This window comes from Oreochromis niloticus, linkage group LG14 (assembly GCF_001858045.2).
Source record: "Oreochromis niloticus isolate F11D_XX linkage group LG14, O_niloticus_UMD_NMBU, whole genome shotgun sequence".
Lineage (NCBI taxonomy): Eukaryota > Metazoa > Chordata > Actinopteri > Cichliformes > Cichlidae > Oreochromis > Oreochromis niloticus.
In genome coordinates this window covers 16,187,146-16,203,213 of record NC_031979.2, presented here as the reverse complement: position 1 = coordinate 16,203,213, position 16,068 = coordinate 16,187,146, and the positions used below count along the sequence as shown (strand labels likewise).

The 16,068-nt window shown below is 38.5% G+C and overlaps 1 protein-coding gene and 1 long non-coding RNA gene across 7 annotated transcripts in view; one reads left to right on the top strand and one right to left on the bottom strand.

Moving 5' to 3' along the window:
* Nucleotides 1–16,068, top strand: part of b3gat1a (beta-1,3-glucuronyltransferase 1 (glucuronosyltransferase P) a) — an 89,023-nt gene that overhangs the window by 44,018 nt on the left and 28,937 nt on the right. The gene's annotated exons all lie outside the window — the stretch shown is intronic.
* Nucleotides 8,651–12,936, bottom strand: LOC102081329 (uncharacterized). 2 transcript variants are annotated; one of them, XR_001224053.2, is made up of 8 exons: nucleotides 12,852–12,936; nucleotides 11,928–12,151; nucleotides 11,588–11,728; nucleotides 11,340–11,504; nucleotides 11,105–11,179; nucleotides 10,903–10,984; nucleotides 10,605–10,786; nucleotides 8,651–10,294 (listed from the first exon to the last, which is right to left on the bottom strand). It is a non-coding gene; the product is annotated as an uncharacterized LOC102081329 (long non-coding RNA). The 2 variants fall into 2 exon arrangements; XR_003213937.1 differs by lacking the exon at nucleotides 11,105–11,179.

Below are 16,068 nucleotides of genomic sequence, written 5' to 3'. Positions count from 1 at the left end.
GCATAGATTACATCGCAGACTCTACAAAGACTCTATGCAGAAGTCTTAATCATCGGTAAATCAGTCATTAGTTGTTGTAACCTGTAAAACCTCATAGATGAAGAAACAGTATACTTTATGTGATCCTGCTCACAAGAGCAGAAAACCTGTTCAGATTACTTTAATTACAGATAAAAATTTAAAAAGAAGCAATATAGTACGTTTTCTTCAATGACTATGATGAAACAAAGTAATCTGGTCTTTATGTCTGCCATCATTAGCCATTTCCGGGTCCAAACTCCGCTTCAGGTCCCAAATTTAAACAAACACTGCAGCAGTGGCGTGTCTAGAAAATTTTTGTTGGGGGGGCCAGGTAGGGGCACAGATTTGGAGAAGGGTGGCAGATGTAATTGGCAGATAATGTTAAAAAAAAAAATCTACCAACCGTTAACCATCATTCAATAACCCTGTAAACCTAATAACTGAATTTGCTTTTGACTCTTATTAGAATGAGGTTTTAACCACTACGGTGCAAAGTTTTTAGATACTGCGCTGATGAAGTACAAGAGATACAATCAGTGCTTTGTCAGTGTTTAGTCAGCATTCAAGGACAGCAATATTTGCATAGTATTTTTACTGACATATAGGGCACATATGTTTTGGGCAAAAACATTTTTGAATATTAAAATACAAACATTTTTAACATATAATTGCCAAATTAGCCAATGCAAAACTTTATCTGCCTATTAAAAAAAGAAGATAATCTTCTCACAAACTGGTGTTTGATTTTGAAACAGGAAAAAAGTGGGGAAACAAATGAAAAGACTAACATTTGAATGAAACCTGAAAGCAAGTAAATACTTTCTATGCTGCCTTATGGTAAACTTTGGTAATACTGATGTATAAAGAACAACACTGGCTGATGATGAAATACAGTCAGCTGGCATGGTGACACTGCCAGTATTAACCTGCAGGCTGGACTGGAACGAAAAATTGGGCATTTTGACTACAGACCGGCCCACCAGGTATTAAAGCCATAAAGCCTTTGAATGAAAACAAACGCTGTTGTGACAGTGATGTACACTGTCTTGTTGGTTTATGTATGATTTCTATAAATTTTACGTCAGATAAAAACTTTGTCCGCAAGATTCAGATAATTATTTAATAAAAGCTAGATATTTTAAATGAGAATAAGAAAGAAAAGTATTTCCTTGTCCCCCCCTTTCCCTGTTAATGCCCTTCCTGGCCCCCTGGCAACACTTTGCTAGACCCACCCCTGCACAGTTACCAGCTGTCAGCTACGTAGAAAAGGATCCTGGTGTTATTTGTCTCTCAGAAACAGTTCATAACTTCCCTTCAACTCATTCATGTGACCTAAAAGGTAAACCTGTTTCTCCATCACCTGTTCAGCTCTGATGATTCAGTAAGGACATCTCCTGGTTTCATCTTCATGTTTCCCTCTCACCACATATCCAAACCGACATCATGACCAGCAGCTTTTACAGCTGTGGCTCCAGCAAACATCAGCTGATACTAGAAAGTAATATTAAATAAATTCTAACAACAGCTGATCAAGCTTAAAGGTGCTGCTGTTGTTTAGCGCAACATCTGCTGGTTTCCTCTTTCTGGCGCAAAGTGGGTGATAAACAAACAAGAGAGAAAAGCCGATCAGCTGATCATTGATCAGTTTCATGATTGAAGTAGCAACAGGAGAGGGAGGGGGGAGAATGAGAGAAAAGGAGGCAGCTGTGCAGTAAAGACACAGAATAACTCCAGCTTTGTGTCTTTTTCATTCTAGCTGAAGTACGGGACAAACTGCGTCTCTTCTCAGCTCAATACAAAACCTGTAATATTGTCTCTGAATGAGGGACGATTCCATTTTTAAGGAGCTGTTGGCAACTCTACTAACTAACCTTATGAATAAAATAAAGTTCACCATCAGTAACATCACAGCACCCACCCAGCTGTATAGAAACTTCATCATGCTAGCTAGCACGCAGTAAGAGTTATTGTAACTGACTGTAAAAAGTCAGCACAACGAAAATAAACTCCACTTAAACTTGGTTTATATCTGACCCGGATAGACTGCAGGTCATAACTTCTTACCTGAAGTTCAGTTCACCTGACACTCGGACTGGCGGCTGCCTCGGATCTCTCCTCCTCCTGCCTACCCTTCCCTCATCCACCTGCTAGCCGCCGTGGAAGCTCCGCCATGCTCGATGGCCAGTCCAGCTATGTTAAACTGTTAATCTTTCGCCGAAAAACTGTTTTCTGTAGTGCTGTCGTTCGTGCTTGGCTCTCCTACCTTTGCTAACATGATGCTCATAGCGCAGAAGCCGATGCTGCATTCACTTACACTCGGATATCTGAGCTTCACTGTGAAAACAAAATCGTACATTTGATATTTCATTGGATTTTATTGTTTTGGCTTCGGGGTGGCACCTGGGGTGGCCAGTCTGGTTGGGGGGGTGGCCTGTGCCCCCCCAGGCCACCCCGCTGGACACGCCACAGCACTGCAGCATCACTGAGAGTTAAAAACGGTCTAAATTCTTTCATCTATAATAAAGTGATCAGTGTGGCTGCTCTACCAGGTGTAACAATGAATTTTAACATTCAGCCATCTATGAGAAACATGATTTAGTTTATAGTTAGCAGACAGTTAGCTCACTAGTGACTGAGGGATTTCTGAAAAATTAAAACGTACAGCTCTGCTATCACTTCCGACATAAATGAGAACAGAAAACTCAACAGCAGCTGGGGCATGAACGCTAACTTTTTTTCCACTCGATAAAAGTTAACGCGAGGGTTCCTGATGGTTAGGGACAAATGCAATCGCATGGCAGGATGCTGTAAACGGACCAAACTTCAGTCAGGAGAACAACCGAGATAATCCATCCACAATACGAGGTTAGTCATTAATACACTGCTGCATGGGCTGAGCTGTAGTTACATCGTAAGGTTTAAAAAAAAAACTGCTTTAAAATGTGCTGCTGAGGAATAATGGTAATAAAAACCGAGAGAGGCCGACAGTGATCACTGCCGTTTTTTTTAGAATAAATAGAACAAGATACAAACCATTAAAACGTTTTTAAAAAAAGCCTTAATAAACGAAGAGTAGTTTGGACCCAGGGTTCATACGTCATCAATTAAGAACCGAATACTCTGGTTACTGCTTTGCCATTTATTTATTTCCTAAGATCCTGTACATCTTGCCTTACTACTAATAATATATAGAAAAATTTCATTTATATATCCTAGATTCTTTTATATTTCATACCTTTAGATTAATGTATTAATTTATTCATATTGTACAGTCCTATGACGAGTAAAGGAGCAGACATTTTGTTCTGATGCGCACCAACTCGTAGATCTTCTGAATGGCAATAAAAGCTGTAGACTCTACCTGGACAAGAATTTGATTATTGTCCTTCTGAGGACAATCACGAAGATCCTCGTGAAGTAAAAGTCCCATATTTTCTGACTTTTATCAGAAAGAATTGGTTCTGTGTCACTGCATGATGCCTAAAATTGTTTTACCATGTGATGGATTTAAACATTTGGCAAGTAGAATTTAAGTGTGTGTGTTTTGCTTTTTTTTTTTTAGTAACATGTTTATTGCACCACTTTACATAATATCCTGCACTGAACAGGAGTCCTTGGCTTAAAGATACATGTCAGCAAGGTGGTAGTAGGGATTAATAGCCGAGAAAAACTCTTGAGAAATAGCTACATTATAGCCTGGAACTTTTGTGTTTTAGGGTCAGAGCATGTCTGGTTTCTTCCCAGATGCTTGCAAACAGCATTCATTAAACTGAAAATTGCCTTTGGATTTGGTGATGGCGTTGTCAGTGGCGACATCTTGTCAGTCACCACCTTTCTGTTTATCGCTGCAAAGTCATTTCTCTGTTGAGTCAGTGACACCTCTATAATGTAGCATCAGCAGACACACAGTCGGTGTGTCAACACTGTGACGACGGTGTCATCTTTCTGTGCCCAAAGTTCTCTTTTAAATGCTGCCGCATAGCTGAATCGAAGACGAGTGGAAGGACAAATAATAAAAATAAGACATAACCGATCATTTAAGAGGCCAGCAGATTATGCAGGCTTGAGTTGAAATGTCAAAGGTGCCTTGCTTTTCTTTTATTAAGATGAAGACTATTAAGCTGGAAGCCTTACTTGACCTGTTACTTTTCTATGCATGCATTCAGTGTCATTACTTATTTGACATTTTACTGCACATCTTTAAATGCCAATGTTTTTCTACTGGTATTCAAGAGACTTGTGTGAAAGGTGAGTACACATGCTACACTGTTTCTAATGTAGGTTTGAAAATAATCATGCTGAACTGCGTTAAAACTACAATTTCATATTAGTCAATTTTTATATATCATTTTAACTTTTTTTTTAGATCAGTAAGTCTGCAAGTACATCATCTGTGACTGTTAGGAGATCACTGCATTCATTAAATGCAATGCGTAAAGCAAATAACAATTGGATTGATTCATGTGCAGTAACTATGAGAAATAATGGTGATAATGATGTATGTACTCATTACCAGGGTTACTGAATGCATCTCCACTAATTAGCAGTCTCCTGGGGGGCTGTGTTTCACTGGCAGGTTCAAAGCTAATGACAGCATGTCAAAGGGAAATCACATGCACTGATTCTCTGATTAATTATGTACTCTGGAGAAAAAAAACGAGATGGACATAATATACTGTAATTGATATGTGGCAAGCCTCTACAGTCGACATGGCTCTAAAACGTCTGCTTAACCACAGGAAGGTTTTGCTGAGTATGCACATCACCCTGCAGCACATCTGCCTCATGCACCTCTGCACAGGACACCTTAGAAATCACCCAGTTATCTCCAAGCCTCATAGCTAAGGTCTGTTGGTCTATATCTTTTTTTTAACTTGCTGTTGTTCTTACCCCTTAAATCTGAGTTTTTCTTCTTAGTGGCTCATCCAGAAAAACAAAAACTACTTCTCGCCAACAGGGATTCATTGTGATGTCAAACAAGCGGTTAGCGAGACTTTTTCACATGCAGTTCTTCACCTGCCTCTTAAATTCTCTTCACTATATACACCAATTATCTTTGAGTCCAAACAACTTTCAGCTACAGTCCCTGCACTGGATCAAATTCCCTCAGGTTTAATTAACGATGATCAGCTTAATAATTTCATATATTTTCCCCCCACAGGCGCATATAATTGGGCGATTTTGACGCTGGGGAACCTTCCATCAGAGAAATCTATGGTCTAGCCCTCATTAAGGAACTCGGAGCTCAGCAGGCTTCTCGTGCTGAAGTCTTAGAGTAAGAAGGTGCTGCAGAGAGCTCAACACCTAAAACTCCCACTTAGGAAACCAGCTTTAATTAGCTAATGAATCTGGGAGCTCCTTCTGTCAACCTTTGACCTTATGCTGAGACACAGAAAGCCCGTTGACTGTGTTAGACTTATCACATGCAATTAAAATCAATGCCTTGTGCCCTGTACAGCAAAACCACTTTTTAATTAGATAATTGCTGTGCTGTCTCTGTTATTGTTGGTAACTCATGAATCATTCCTGAAACTCCAAAGGGTGCAATGTACTGATTTACTGCCAACAAAATCCGGCTTCATGATTGATGTTGTCACGCTGACGGCACACAAAGGCCCAGTAACATTTTCCAACCAGGTTTACCAAATCTATAAGCATAAGAAATTATCTTTGGTAGCCATGAGTAGAACATTTCTTTTCTTGTACAATAAATCACAATAAATGATGTTAAACTGTGATGACCCCATAGATCATCACTGTTCAAGTTCCCGGTTATTTATTTGAAGTACTTCAAACTCACTTTTAAGGGGAATCCTTTTTGGCAAATTTGTTTTTTGTGTTCCTAAAATTAATACTGAATTAGATCCTCAATTGCAATAGTATCAACATCAGCACCACTGCAGACAGACAGGGACACAGCTCCATTTCTCTCTAACAGTTTAGGTAGTTAACATTCATAACACTGAACAACACTTTTGGAGGAATTTAAAGAGGTCAGTAAAGCTCCCGTTTTATAAACATTAAGGTATTAAACAGTTATCATAAATGTTAAACTGGCCTTCACACACATTTACATTAGCCTTTTATCCATTAGCAATAATCTGTTAGCTACATTACCCACCTGTTATCATTAACATAGCAGCTAGCAGACTAAAGTTAGATAAAAGATGAACAGAAAATCCAGAGTTTGGAGAAATAATCTGAGCAAATAAAGAGTGATTAATCAGACAGTTTCAGGCCGGACCAGCAGAGCTAAAGAAGTGAAGAGCTAGAGACTGAGGCAGAGCAGTGAACAGTGGAAGAGAGAGAGCCTGCAGACAAATGTAGACAAGATGATAAACTTGAATTTTTCTACATTTAAGATAATTTATTAAATGTTATTTATTAATGTATTAAATTTATTGTTTAATTGTAGCTACCTGTAAGGTCAGCTTTAAAATGCAGGCAGGGCCCGTTCAATCTTACACAGTCATTGCAAGTGTTGGTCAAGTTACTTGAAAATAGTAATTAGTTACTAATTACTGATTACTACTCCAAGAAAGTAATCTCATTACTTTACTGTTGACTTATTTTCAAAAGTATTTAGTTACTTTATTGCTTAGTTACTTTTTAAAAACATGTAATTGTCATGAGACACTCACAAACAAAACCACAGTTTAGTAACGCAGTAACGCAGCGTGCTTACGGGAAATTAACAGTAATCTAATTACTTTTTTGTAATAGTAATCCTTCCTTACTCGTCAATTGAAAAAAGTAATCTGATTACAGTAACACGTTACTTGTAACCATCTCTGGTGGGTGCCTTGTGTTTTGTATCTCCTTTATTTCAGCGTAACTAATACCACGCTTTATCCAAAGTTCATTTTTAACTTTTCCATAATGCTCTCCTTCTACAATAATTAAATTATTTAGATCAATTAGGTATTGTGTTGTTTGCTGTACCCTTTGTTTGTTAGTGAGTACGTAAATGTAGTTTGACTTATCAATCTGTAATAAAATTATCTAAATAATTTGTAAAAAAAATGTATAATAAAACTATTACTTAATCTAAAATATTTCATTTGTTAACTGTAAGTTATAAATGAAGAAAATTAGTTGAAAACTAACATCTCAAGCTATGACTTCTTAATCATTATTTATGTTATTGCAGGATGGGTCAAAATTTTCTGAAATGGTACTGAAAATAGTATCAAGTATTTTCCCGGGTATTGGTATTAAATCTGAAATTCTAGTATCATGTCAACTCTAATAAGAATACATCCCAATAACTAGTTAGCTTAACAGTCAGCATCTTTACAGGGAGTTTTGTGACTCTTCTTGAACCAGTTTTAAGATATTTCTTCAGAAATACGCTCTTAAGCAAGAAACTGTTCGGTCTGCACAGGAAGGAAAATTACTCTTCTTCTTAAACAGGCATAATAGGATGTGTTAATACTGAGGTTCCTGCACCTTTTTGTTTTTAACACGGAGCTGATTGTGTTCATCATTTGACAGGCAAAAAAACTATATTCTCGTGGAATTTTATCGAGAAAACAAACAAACTGTGGGTTATTACACAGGATCTATGCATTAGCAATTGGATTATATGAAATTGTAGACAATATGTGCTTTAGTTCACAACAACTACAATTGTTTTTTCCTGACTAATACTCAGGAACAGTCCCGTGTATTAAGTTAAATTATCAGGCAGAGCTGTTATTACTCCTGTCGCTCCCTGTGTTCTCCCTAAGATGACTCCCTTTGACTTCATTCTGATCAGAGCCAAGCTGTACTGGCCCAGAATGGCAGGCGCAGGTCTCAGTGGCAGCCTCTGGAGTCCTGGCGGAGCTCCTTTAGTCTGCTCAGCCAGCTATGAGAGGCTGCAGCGTGCTCTCAAGTCCAGCATTGGAAATGTGCCCTGAGCGAGCCAGACTATAAATTAGTCAGGATAAGTTAAGGGCAGCATGCGTTAGGCTATCCCCCATAGTTATCAGCAGAGAAGAACCTGCCTGAAGGTTGGCGCTCTTAAATCTTTTACCACTGCTGCTGAGGCAGCCCAATCCACACATGGACTGGAGCCATCAATCAGGGCCAATGCTCGCAGCTAATGGGTTATTCAAGTTTTCCAGAATATAAAACAGCCATGCTTATCTAAATCAAGCATGAGAAACAGCACTTGCTGCTACAGTCTCTAGTTAATTTCTGTACAAGAAAAGCGTTTACAGTGACTGGCTAACTGGGGAGAAAATCTGGTTGAATTCAGGCTGATGGTGTATACCTCTTAATCAGCCTTTACAAATTTTCTGAACACTCACTACTGCATTTGTTATTACCAGTGCACTCAGTCCCAATTCATTTGAAATTAAAATGGAAAACTGTAATCAGCAACATAGCATAGCATAACATCTTCCTTACAGAAGAAGCCATAGCACTGGTACAGTAGCATCAGTTCCTACAGACTTGTTTCATGCAGAGAGGATCACATTTTTAAGAAGCTCCCTCCATGACAGGTGTGAATAGCATTGATGGGACACGTAACTCAAAACTAATGTGACAGTGACCTTTCATTGAACCCAAACCTTGAATAAGAATGGTAGCATTCAAGAAAGACGAGACAGATCTAAAAAAACAGATAAAATACTAGTCATGGTTTACTTTAAGCTTGTTTTAATTCCAAAAGACAGACTTACAGTGTTAACCTTCTGAGAATAACTGCTAACTCTACTTAAACTGTAATTAACCTTACAGTAAGAGTGATTTTATACTTGGCCTGTTTCAGGTCTACAAAAGAACTCAGAATGAGCTGTGAGCATTTTTCCCCATATGCAAATACAGCTAAAATGAGAAGCTTCTGATATTTTTTTTTGTTGTTGTTGTTCTTGCACAACAAATTTCTCAAATTAAAGTTTAAAATCAATTAATTGATTAATTAAAAAAACAAAAGCTCAGACTCCATTTGAGTTCTTGTATTTTGCTTAACCTGCGTATTTTTTCGGTTTTCAACACTGTAATATAGCTTTCTGCCATATAGTACATACGATATGTAGACCATTCAAATGTGTCGTGCTTGGATCAGACACCAGCTGACTACTGTAGCAGAGTTCATGCTCACAGTATCTGGGGTACAAGAAGCTTAAAACAAGAGTCAATAGCAGAATAAAATATTTGGCACATTTTTCACAATATTTTTTGGCTATATCACGATACACGATACATATCACGATATATTGTGAGAGTGAATGAATAGTGGTATTGTAAAGCGCTTTGAGGGGTCCCGAAAAGCGCTATATAAATGCAATCCATTATTATTATTATTATTATATTTAAATAACCTCCAAAAACAAATGTTATTTTCAACCATACAGTGCCTAAACTTGAACGGGTTTAGTTATTCAATATTTTTATTCTACTTTGAATACAAGAAATCTGAATCAAAGGGAAAAAGAATTTTAGCCATCAGTTACACACAGAGGTTTTTCACAAATGATAATACTGTGACAGTAAGCCTCTTTCCGTGATCAATACTAGACCTTTAACAAACAAAAGATAAAAAAGGACATCAAGCAAGAATTCACAAGACAAAATAAAACAACTGAAATTAAAAAGGTGCTCTTTTGTGCTTATAACATATAAAAATAGTAAAATAAAAAATGTGATGACCTCAAATTACAGAAACAAAAGTCTAGACGGTGACTAAAAAAACAAAACAAAACAAAAAAATCACTGATCAAGAACAGTCACCAGTATCACAGCTGGTTTATTTAGCATTTTCTTGGGTGCAGGGAGGTAGTAGTAGGTGTAGTGTATGGTGTTAACGAAGATGTGGCTCTTATCATCTTTGTAGTTTGCTCTGGCCCTCTTATTTGACCTGTCAAAGTAGGTTTGGTCTGGCTTGCCGAGAGCCACTGGTTGCGCAAGATGGACCCGATGAATAATGGCATTTGTTCTGGTCATGATGTGACCTTTCACGTCGATATGGTATTTTTCTGCTTGCGTTTTTCCAATCAGTCATTTTTCTTTTAAGCTCTGGCCCACCCATATCCTTTATATCTTCTTCAAGACTCTTTCTTTTAAACTGTGATTTGATTGGAAATGTCTCAGCATTTTTCCAGTGATTGGACCTGATGAATTGGGGCTGCTCCTCTGAGCTGAAGGGGGAGGGAACTTCTGTTAGGCAGGTTGTCTGGTGTCAGAGGTGGCCTGGTGCAGAGACCCACACACTTCTGTCCCGCTATCTGATGTCGCTGTTTTCTTTGTAATAAAGACGTTTATGTGCTCAAAGCAGGACTTGATGCTGCAAGACAGTGAATCATTCCATATGTTAAATTATTCAGTCAAAAGAAAACAACATTTTCACATAAAGCAAGCTATAAAGTAATAAGTAATAAAATAAAGGACCTGATTATTTTTTATAACCTTATCACTATTTAAAATTAGGTAATTGCTTAGATTTGCATGTTGTTTCTGCATTTTTGGTTTAGTTTCTGTTAAATGAATAATGATGCAGTGTGTCCAATATACGGTCTGTGGTGAAATGTATTGCATGTGTCCCCACTGAACCGTTAAGGGAGAACAGTCACTCTAAAGATAAAGTGCTGACTTACTAGGAGCTAAGGTGGTGCAAGCATGCAAGGTGGTGCATTCTTGCAAAGGGATGGTCCCGCACCTGACGGGGTGTCATCCGTTTTTCGGGATGGAGGTGAAGCAAGTTTTTCACCATTTCAACAAACATCAGGAAATCAAACATTTCAGCAGTTTTATTTGCATAATCCTGATGCTCAGTGATCTGAAAGGTGAAGAAAGCAACAAAAGTCAACTAAATAGACTTATTTGAGTGTGTCATGTTCTCCATAGAAACATGTTCTTTTTTTTGCCAACTAAATGGTCAAAAAGTATACTTACATAGAAGAGGTCATCCAGAGAACTTTATTTCTCTTGTCTCCATGAACCAAACCCCAGACACTTGGAAATATTGCTCAAGTGTCTGAAAAGATGGGGAACTTGTTAGCACATTGGATAAATGGGCACAACAAAATTTATATTTTACAATACATTAAAAATCAAGGGTTAGAAAATAAGTAAAATGCTAATAGGATAGATGTACCCAGCCGTAGATGTACCCAGAGACCATACATCTACGACTTCTGTAAACAGAAGCTCCAGAATAATCTCTAGAGACCTGATGGAGGGCAAAAAGAAATGATTGTTACATTTTTTGTTAATACTGACCATTTGAGTATGAGTTATACTACAGTTGAGAAACCCCTAACATAAAGCACAAACACTGAAGTGTGTGTGACTGTGTGAGGAAGAAATTAAATTTGATTCCAGCTACTTACTGGTAAGGACGGGTCTTTGGCAGCTGAGGTTTCACAGGCCGGGCCGAAGTCAATTACTTTAATTCAGTATGGCTCTTGTTGATGTTTCACCAACATTACATTTTCTAATTTCAGATCTGCGTGTATTGTTCCAGTAGAGTTGAGGTGACTAAGAGCTCTTGCGATCTGAAAGTTATCAAAGAATATGTCATGTTATGATAAAATTTTAAGAGTGTCCATTTTCAAAACAATTAGGGAGCTAAACATACCTGCATGATGATGGGACGAATTGCCTTTAAACTAAGCGGTTTGAAATTTTCTTTCTTTTTCTTTCTTTCTTTCTTTCTTTCTTTCTTTCTTTCTTCCACTTTTGTCAAGATATTCAAACTCAAGACATAGACGTCCACTGTCTGTAAAAGACATTGAACTATACTATGTTTGATGGACTTACAGGCATTAAGTCTTCTCAGGGCAGTGAGGTAGAAACATAGGTTACAGATGGGTTTTACATTACTTTTACAGAAATAAACATTTCATAGGCATTTCATCACAGTCCTTACATCCACTGCACACATCTTTCTAACTGAAATTCTAGGTAGCAGTATTTACCTCTTGGTTTTTTAACGGGTCTTTTGGGTTCTCATGTTTCATTATTTTAATGGGTACGGTCTTTTTGTCAGCTATTCTGACACATTTTTGCAACTGTGCCATAAGACCCTTCTCCAAGGAGTTACAATTTGGTACTTGGATCTGGAGGTGAGCCAGCCTCCGGGAACTAACTTGTCCTGGGCATATTTGTTGGAGGATGTCTGATGCCACCACAGGGATCAACACTAAATGTTAGAAGAGAGAAGCAGATTTGAATTTAAAAAATTATAATGAAATACATTGATGGTAAATTTTAATAAGAACAACAGAGGCTGTTAGAAGCCTTAGAAAAGTATTGTGCGTGTAAACATATATTATCTATCTATCTATATCTATATATATATATATATATACACACACACACACACACACACACACACACTTACACACACACAAAGATGTAGATATATGAGAGAGAGTGAATTGAATTCATGATTTACTTAAAAATAATATTACACCATTACAACATCTGCATTAAGTGCTTACAGCTAACCAATTTTTGATAGCTGATTTACACATTAAATGTTTATGTATTTAACCTCTTGCTCAAGAGCAATGTAACCGTCCATGACGTCAAGTCTTCATGTCCACAAAGCTTTAGAATCTCAGCTAAATGCTCATAAAAACATTTCTACAACCACTAAACACACCAAAACCAAGCGATGATTAAAACAGCAGTTACGCAATTGCAAGAAAGTCTGCTAAACACACACAACCGAGCCACGAACTCTCCCAACTTCATGTAACCGGGTAAACAAAGCGTGGCTAGCTAGCTTAGCTTCCAAAACACCAAGTTTCACCACGCTCTGACCAAAATTCACTGAACCAGCTACAAAAGACGACAAAAAAAACCAAGCATATCCGCTAAGGCAGAAATTTGCTTACCGGACCGGTTTCCTCTGTTGTTTTTCACTGGTAGCCGTTAGCCACTGTAGCTTCTAATAATGGCGACAGTGTTGCCAACTCCTCAGTAAGGAAAATCGCTATTGGCTGTCCTAAAAGTCGCTAAATTACGTCATCGCCTAATTTGCATAATTGGTCATGCTAATGTAATTGTAACCTATGCTGTTGGAGAGAGAAATAACATCGTGGAAGAGACATAAAGTCAGTAAAAAATGTCTTAAATGCATTTATAATTTATTTAGAACTACAAATTAAATTTCTTTTAGCAATTATTGTTTTTTTAATGTCACAATTCCAACCCTGCTCCTTTATCCGGGCTTGGACCGTCAAAAGTGACCCGAAATAGGCACTCTGGTGGAGTTACTTTCTGTGTGTGTGTGTGTGTTTATAAGTAGTTTTAAACCTTGTGATCCACAAAACAACATAACAGTAAAAGAAGAACTGACTGCGTTACAGTCAGTGCGGGAGCAGCGGCTTTGCTCATGCGCGATTCATTTGCAGTTTGGACGCATAGGTGTGAACGTCTCCTGCACTAATAGCAGCTGGAGGAGGACTATCCTCCGCCTGTGAGCGCTTTGGCACAGGCGAGGTGCCCACCGCAGCACCCGCTGCTTATTGAGAGTAAGAGCGATATGCGTTTTCACATCAAAAAGTCGTCATAAATAAGTTTTCAGTAACACCAGAAAAAGTCGCCAGATTTGTTGCTAGTCGCTTTTTAGAAAAAAAGTCGCTAAGGGGTCTGAAAACTCGCTAAATATAGCGACAAAGTCAGTGGCGTGTCTAGAAAATTTTTGTTGGGGGGGCCAGGTAGGGGCACAGATTTGGAGAAGGGTGGCAGATGTAATTGGCAGATAATGTTAAAAAAAAAAATCTACCAACCGTTAACCATCATTCAATAACCCTGTAAACCTAATAACTGAATTTGCTTTTGACTCTTATTAGAATGAGGTTTTAACCACTACGGTGCAAAGTTTTTAGATACTGCGCTGATGAAGTACAAGAGATACAATCAGTGCTTTGTCAGTGTTTAGTCAGCATTCAAGGACAGCAATATTTGCATAGTATTTTTACTGACATATAGGGCACATATGTTTTGGGCAAAAACATTTTTGAATATTAAAATACAAACATTTTTAACATATAATTGCCAAATTAGCCAATGCAAAACTTTATCTGCCTATTAAAAAAAGAAGATAATCTTCTCACAAACTGGTGTTTGATTTTGAAACAGGAAAAAAGTGGGGAAACAAATGAAAAGACTAACATTTGAATGAAACCTGAAAGCAAGTAAATACTTTCTATGCTGCCTTATGGTAAACTTTGGTAATACTGATGTATAAAGAACAACACTGGCTGATGATGAAATACAGTCAGCTGGCATGGTGACACTGCCAGTATTAACCTGCAGGCTGGACTGGAACGAAAAATTGGGCATTTTGACTACAGACCGGCCCACCAGGTATTAAAGCCATAAAGCCTTTGAATGAAAACAAACGCTGTTGTGACAGTGATGTACACTGTCTTGTTGGTTTATGTATGATTTCTATAAATTTTACGTCAGATAAAAACTTTGTCCGCAAGATTCAGATAATTATTTAATAAAAGCTAGATATTTTAAATGAGAATAAGAAAGAAAAGTATTTCCTTGTCCCCCCCTTTCCCTGTTAATGCCCTTCCTGGCCCCCTGGCAACACTTTGCTAGACCCACCCCTGCACAGTTACCAGCTGTCAGCTACGTAGAAAAGGATCCTGGTGTTATTTGTCTCTCAGAAACAGTTCATAACTTCCCTTCAACTCATTCATGTGACCTAAAAGGTAAACCTGTTTCTCCATCACCTGTTCAGCTCTGATGATTCAGTAAGGACATCTCCTGGTTTCATCTTCATGTTTCCCTCTCACCACATATCCAAACCGACATCATGACCAGCAGCTTTTACAGCTGTGGCTCCAGCAAACATCAGCTGATACTAGAAAGTAATATTAAATAAATTCTAACAACAGCTGATCAAGCTTAAAGGTGCTGCTGTTGTTTAGCGCAACATCTGCTGGTTTCCTCTTTCTGGCGCAAAGTGGGTGATAAACAAACAAGAGAGAAAAGCCGATCAGCTGATCATTGATCAGTTTCATGATTGAAGTAGCAACAGGAGAGGGAGGGGGAGAGAATGAGAGAAAAGGAGGCAGCTGTGCAGTAAAGACACAGAATAACTCCAGCTTTGTGTCTTTTTCATTCTAGCTGAAGTCCGGGACAAACTGCGTCTCTTCTCAGCTCAATACAAAACCTGTAATATTGTCTCTGAATGAGGGACCATTCCATTTTTAAGGAGCTGTTGGCAACTCTACTAACTAACCTTATGAATAAAATAAAGTTCACCATCAGTAACATCACAGCACCCACCCAGCTGTATAGAAACTTCATCATGCTAGCTAGCACGCAGTAAGAGTTATTGTAACTGACTGTAAAAAGTCAGCACAACGAAAATAAACTCCACTTAAACTTGGTTTATATCTGACCCGGATAGACTGCAGGTCATAACTTCTTACCTGAAGTTCAGTTCACCTGACACTCGGACTGGCGGCTGCCTCGGATCTCTCCTCCTCCTGCCTACCCTTCCCTCATCCACCTGCTAGCCGCCGTGGAAGCTCCGCCATGCTCGATGGCCAGTCCAGCTATGTTAAACTGTTAATCTTTCGCCGAAAAACTGTTTTCTGTAGTGCTGTCGTTCGTGCTTGGCTCTCCTACCTTTGCTAACATGATGCTCATAGCGCAGAAGCCGATGCTGCATTCACTTACACTCGGATATCTGAGCTTCACTGTGAAAACAAAATCGTACATTTGATATTTCATTGGATTTTATTGTTTTGGCTTCGGGGTGGCACCTGGGGTGGCCAGTCTGGTTGGGGGGTGGCCTGTGCCCCCCCAGGCCACCCCGCTGGACACGCCACAGGACAAAGTCGCTAAGTTGGCAACACTGAATGGCGACGCTAGCACTACACAATGGCCATTTTCTGCCCAGTTACAGACACGTGACTGGATTGCTTGGCCTTGCAAATTCTGATTGGTGGAACTGACATTAAGAAGACATCATTACCGTGATTGTCTTGGCTCAAACGATTAAAAAGAGGTGTTAATCATGAAAATTGGCCAATATAAGCCAAATTTACAGCCCCTCTGAGTTTAAAGCACCAGCCCAAGTCTTAG